The following is a 6,809-nucleotide window of genomic DNA, read 5'->3' as shown; positions in this document are numbered from 1 at the left end:
AAGAGTAGTCAGTGCTCTTAACATCTGAGCCATCTCTCTCCAGCCCTGTTGTGTTAGGTTTTACTAAAGATTTTAGTGCTCTCTTAGCTGTTAGATCCGAAGACCAATTCACTTAAAATGTCCACCACGAACCTCCAGAGTAGCCCTACAAAGATTACCTCCACACTCTCACTACTTGCCAGGGGCTAGTGACTAGTGACCCAGAGCCTTGGTTACTGATCCTACTTAACCTCTGTAAAAAGATTCCATTGCAGAGATGGCATAAAACTAAGCCTTGAGTGTTTCACAGCTTGAGAAAAGCAACTAAACAATATACAGGGGCATAGGAACGTTTAGTTTTAATGGCAACATACCACAAATTAGAATCACCTGGGTAGGGAGCTTTACCTAAAGACTTGCCCCGGTTCCCTTGATTGATGCCAGAAGACCCACCCGAAGTGAGTGTGACCTGTGGGCGGCACCTTATGGTTGCTTCCTAAGGATCAGCAGTTTTTCCAGAAACATCTCAAGTTTTGTTTGTTGTTGGTGTTGGTTTTTGGTTGTGTTTGTTTGTTTTCAAAACAGGGATTTTCTGTGTAACAGCTCTGGCTGTTCAGAAACTAACTTTGTAGACTCACAGAGATGCGCTTGCCTCTGCCTCCTGAGTGCTGGGATTAAAGGCGTGCGCTATCACCGCTGGGCAATCTCCAGGTTTTAAGGGCCATATTAGGACTGCTGAGGTACGCACCATTGTGAACCTAGCCACTATTGATTGCCAGCCTCTCCAGTGTGAGACAATAATCATGGGACTGCTCTGACAGCTGAAGTACCCAGGCTCAAAGACCAAGGAACTATTCAGTTCCCAACTTCTTGCATTTGAGACAGCTGTCATTGCTATTTTAACTTAAGATGATTTAACAGTCTTCAATATACATTTAGCCTGTCAGCTCTGCTTCTCTAGAGACCCCCAGCTAATACATGCACTAAAAGGAATGACAACGGATCAGTCCACACAAGGTGCCAGGACAAGGCACAGCTGTAAAATTCCTAAGAATATTATGGTCTAGTAACTGTATGGTACCTGACAACATCATTGAGAGAATTCTACCACAGTCTGTGCCTACTGCAGATACACTTGGGGCTCCTGAGATATTGATGTATTTTCATACATCACCCTGTTCAAGTTGCCTGCCCCTTGTTTAACTTTATAAGAGGGATGCCGTGTGGGGTTGGGACAGTAAAGCTCATGAGGCTTTTGAATAGGCTAGGATCTTTGTGGGACTGAAAGCTCCCATTGCCTTAGTGAGGACAACATTTGTGGATGAGACACACACATAAGTCAACTTGCCCAATAAGGGGATAACAAACGGATTATATAGGGCCCATGCCTGTCAGTGAGGGATACAGATATGCCTTCACCTGGTGGATACTGTCCTGGGCCTCTTACAAGCATTTCCACACAAGCTAGTAACAGATGAAGCTATTACCAAGGGTCTCACCCAACTCAGTGATGAATGGGCACTCAGACAATTGACAGCGACAGAGGTAGACATTTCACAACACTGATGTACAGAACTGAGCTGAAGCTATGGCACCTTACAACCTTCTGGGTCTGAGTTAGTTTTTTTTTTAAATAGGGTTACTCAACAATTCAAGAGTTTAGGTACCGGAGGCACACTAAATGAATGGAAACAGGTTCTCCCAAATGCTATTAACATGTCAAATGAAAACCCTAGTACCAGAAATGGGCTACCTTCCTACGAATTGTTGGCTGGAGATGCCCCTGATGTCCCACAAACCTTATAAAGGCTATTGTCACCATGGCTGGTGGCGTTCCGGATCTCGACAGTAAAGCCCGGTTCTGAAGACACCACATGCTTTGGTTTCGGAGCATGGAAAATAAAGGTGGGACTGAGCTGGAAGCTCCTTCCTTACTGGTTAGTTTTCACGGTGCCACACAGCGTATCCAGGCTGCCTAGGGAGAACTGTCACCAACCTTCCTGCTTGGCTGTGGCCCCTGCATGCTGGCATGCAGAACGTGCCTACGTTTACCATTGTGGCAAGCTGCCGCGGGTATAGTTCACAGCTTTACAAATGCGTTTGAAGGCCGACTGCACTGGAGGGAGTTCTCTGTTGTAAGCCAAAAGCAAACCTGTGTCTGGAGAGGTCACCAGCCCCGTGGGAGAAGTGACAGCCACTGTTTTGCTGAATGGGCATGATATGCCTATCAAACTGCCTTCCAAACATTTATGCTCACACCCGTAGAGCGCTGCTGCCGTCAGCTGCAGTCAGTCACGGCAGGAAGCTTGCCTTTGCAATAAATGGATCACACAGATTCACAACCTCTGTTGAAGTTCCCAAGGACCAGTGACTGTTGTGGAACGGTGGCCCAATGCGTAGTCATATTTCATCATCAGTATCAACCCTTCCATGCTAGATTTCGGCATCTGTGTCATCCCCTCTGCAGAGAATTTTGTGAAAGAGGAGGTTGGAAGGAATGTAAGAGCCAGAAGAGGTGGGGTCTTGTACAGCAGTTTTCCCCGAACTGAAACATTTCCTCAAAGAGAGGAGGGGCTGAAGGTGGGGGGCGGAGTCATGAGGCTCAGGAGGTAAACACCAGTCCCGTCCGGGGAAGCTGAGACTGGCAAGATTCAGAAGGACCACTCTTCAGCTAATGGAAGCACTAAACACCGCCCGGGGGAGGAGCCTGACCAGCAGAGCTGCTGAGAAGAGATCTCTTACACCTGCAAGCTGTGTGGAGTTCCAGGGATGCAGTTCCCCTGGGTTATCGTCCATGAGGGTGAGTTCCGGGATGCAGCTGCTTCTGAGTCATTCTTCCTCAAGCAGGCAGCTCATCACCTCTACTCCTGTTAGTGACCCCAGGAAAAACTCGCTCTTTCACCAAGTGCATCACTTTGGTTTGCTGTGGGTTCCATTTCTGGGGTCAATGGGTGTGTGTGTGTCCTTGGGAAAACTCTGCACATAACAGATGTCATCCTAGTAACTGGACTGCAGAATTAATGTGGATCAACACTGCCTAATTCTTTAATATTATTACTCGTAACCTACAAAATATTATAGAGAATAAAATGATTCCCAGCAAAAAGCTTCTTTGGAGAAATACTTGAAAATCCAAAAGTTACGAATTCATCAAAAGAGCCAAGGAACAGTTGGCATAAGTAAGCAAGAACAGAATAGCTTTAAACTGTCAGAAAATAAGGGAAAGAAGACAAAGACCTCATTTGGTGAGGCAGTATCTGTTTGTCTTACACACACTCTTAGATAGTAAGTCTCTTCTGCATGCCATGAACTCCAGAGACTCGGAGTAGAGAATGTAAAGGAATGTCGATGCACTGCAAAAATAATTTATTAACTTGCTAGATCCTGGCTTCCCACTGTAACTGGAATCAAATCCACCCATGTCCAGACTTCCCAGACCTGATATGATCTGATCCATGCAAACACTGGCTTCATGTACAGCCGTCCTCAAATTCTAGTGAGCTGGCTTTCTTTCTTTCAGGTCCTTGGAAAGTCTACACTAGTGACTATCCCAAGGCCATTGCATTGCCTAGAATACTTTCCTCTTGGCTACCATCTTCCGGTATATTTCACATAAGTTCAATTTAAACCCACTGCCTCACTTCCTTGTCAATCTATCACATAACCCATTTCCTGCATGTCTCCAGGTCCCTGCCTGAAATTCTCTTATTTGCGATTTTGTTTTCTGCCCCCATCTTCTTCGACAGAGCATCAAGTGCACATAAGGGGATTTCTGTGCTTCACTCATGGTTTTGGTTCAGCTGATACCTACGAAAGGAATGAAGAAATAAACCAATAACGAGTAAAGGAACCCATAATGGAACTACTTGGGGGAGGGGGTAGATTTCACAAAATGGGATTAAGAAATAAAATCAGGGAGAGGAAAAAAACAGTAAACAAGGCCAGGGGTGTGGGAATTGGCTGTGGTAAGTACCTTTGTGTAACTTTTATATGTAGAGGGAGATGTGCAACTGGGCCTTTCGTGCACAGCTACTTTTCACTGTGCTGTTACGGGTTGTCTTCAGCGTGTTGACGGCATCTGTCCCCAGGGGTTCTTTTTTGGGTTGTAGGTATCACTCCAACTTCCTAGGGCTTCAACGAGAAACACCTACAAAAACTGCCCCTGGGGGGTTCCACAGCCTGCTTAGGGGACCAGGACAAGCAATGAATGAGTGAAGGAATGATCACTGCCCTGAATAAAGTTTATATCAATGATAGTTGAAATGGCCAGTGGCCCCAATTTATCTTTATCCAAAACAAGTGTCAGTTCTGACATTCAATTACACATTACTATGGTTGCTTATACAGTCAGCAAGCTGTGGTCCAGACTGTTCGGATGCCATATGATGTATGTGTGTGTGTACAGTAATGTGGTAGGAAGGCTGTTTGACATGTCAGGAAAAAAATCCATACATAAAAAGAATTATAGGACAGGGGAGACAGCTCAGAGAGATCTGAGTTTGATTCCAGAACCAGATCAGGCAGTTCACAGGGACCTGGAACCCCAGCTCCAGAGGACCTGCTAGGTTTCAAAGCGCCTGACCTCAATGGATATATGTGTGCGTACACACACGTTTAAAAACAAATACATCTTTTAAAAGTTTAGAAAGAGAATGGTAAGCTAAGCACAGTGCGTGTCTGTAATCCCAGCACTTAGGAGGTAGAGGCAGCAGGATCATAAATTTAAAGCATGAACAGCATGTCAAGACCCTGTATAAAAATTTTAAAAACTGAGAGAAAAAAAAAAAGATGACAGAATTCTCTTCGGGAAGCCTCAGCAGAACCAGTGCTTTTGGCTGATGCATTGTTACAGATACACTCAGTGGCTTCTCCAGCCTGACAATGATAAATTTAAATTCTTCACCCTCCTGATAACCCACATCCCCTCACAGGGGAGAATGCCTCAGTTCTCCTACAGCCCCTTGCTCAGGGTTTCAATGCTACTTCAGTACTGACATAAAAGCTGTTAGCCGCCTTCTCCACCTCTCAGGGTCTGAACTTGTCCACTTAGAGGGCAAGGGAGATCCGCTCTTACATTCTTCCTCACTGCTTACGGGGCAGATGTCAAGATAGAAGAACACTATGGAAATTCAGAAGCCAACACAATGTGACATCCAACCTGGGCAACAGCTTAAATCCTAAAATAATTATTCATCCCCATGAGGAGAGGGGCTGGCTGCTAGTTTAATAAGTATTATCCAGGGACATTTGTGTATGAGATTTAAGAGAAAGAAGGTTCAGACGTTCACCCTGGAACAAGTTCAACAGGAGTCTCAGTTAATTTCCAGAATGAACAATTGGTTTTTGTTTGATTGGAGGTGGGGTCAGATGTAAACTGATCCTCAGTGGCCGCAATGAAAAGCCGGTCTGTATTTCTAGCAGTCGCTGGGCTCAAACAGCTACTATGCCCGGTGTCAGTCATATGCCCCGTGTCTCCACTACACAATCTAGCAAATATCTTTCCTCAGAATCTACCACTGTGGCTTAGGTAGATGTCTCACTTGACACGGGGCTACCACAGAAGCATGTGGATCTGAGGCTGTTTCCCAACACCCACAGGAAAGTCGGGCAGAACGGCACACATCTGTAATACCCTTCGAGGGGAGGCAGATGCAGGATGCCAGGAGCTCGCTGTCCAGCCAGCCCAGCCAAACTGGAGCTTTCTGGTCAGTGAGAAACCCTGTCTCCAAAACTTCAGTAGAGAGCTGAGGAGGACAACTGATACCAGCCTGTGGCCATCTTCACATGTGTGTGCACACACCTGAACATGTTTTCACGCACGTAACATCCCCTTCAATAACATACAACTTAAAATTTTTAAATGTCTAGTTTCTTGAGTTCTTTATAAATTTTGAATATTAGCCCTCTGTTGGATGTGGAGTTGGTGATCATCTTTTCCCATTCTGTGGGCTGCTGTTCTCTTATTGGTGGTGTCCTTTGTCTTACTGAAGCTTTTCAGTTTCATGAGGTCCCATTTACTAATTGTCGATCTCAGTGCCTGCCTACCTGGTGTACTGTACAGGAAGCTGTCGATAATTGGTCCCATCTACAGGATGTGCTGGGGTAAAGGCGGAACAGAAATTGTGGTGGGAGTGACCAGTCAATGACTGGTCCAGCTTAAAACCCATGCCAGCTTAAAGCCCACACTCGACACTGCCTGGAGGGCCCGGAACCAGAGCTGGATAGCCCAGAGACTAGAATAGAACCAAACACCTACCAGGAAAAAAAAGTTAATGAAATGATTCCTAATTATACTCTATTATACTTGTAGACCACAGCCTAGTATAATCTTCATCAGAGAGGCTTCAGGCAGCAACTGATGGGGACAGATGACAGACGCAGAGACCCACAGCCAAATATCAGGAGAAGCACGGAGAAACCTGAAGAGGATGAGGAAAGATTATATGAGCCAGAGGGGTCAAGGACACCACAGGAAAATCCACAGAATCAACCAGCCAGGGCTAATGGGGGCTAATAGAAACTGAACCAACCAACATTAGGGAGCCTGTAAGAGTCCAGGTCCTCTGAATATATGTTATGGCTGTGCAGCTTGGTGTTCTTGTAGAACTCCTAACAGTAGGATCAGGGGTCTCTCTGCCTCTGTTGCCTGCTTTTAGGAGAATTTGCTTCCTACTGGGTTGCCTTGTCCAGTCTTAATATGAGGGGAAATACCTAGCCTCAGAGCAACTTGGTACGCTATGTTTGGTTGATATCCCTGGGAGGCCAGCCATTTTCTGAAGGGAAACAAGGGAGAGTAGATCTGGGGAAGAGGGGATGTAGGGCAGGGACCT

The sequence above is a fragment of the Alexandromys fortis genome, unplaced genomic scaffold (genome assembly GCF_014885135.2).
Source record: "Alexandromys fortis isolate MF-2015 unplaced genomic scaffold, M_Fortis_MF-2015_v1.1 scaffold_92, whole genome shotgun sequence".
Taxonomy (NCBI): domain Eukaryota; kingdom Metazoa; phylum Chordata; class Mammalia; order Rodentia; family Cricetidae; genus Alexandromys; species Alexandromys fortis.
This window is presented reverse-complemented; position numbering follows the sequence as displayed.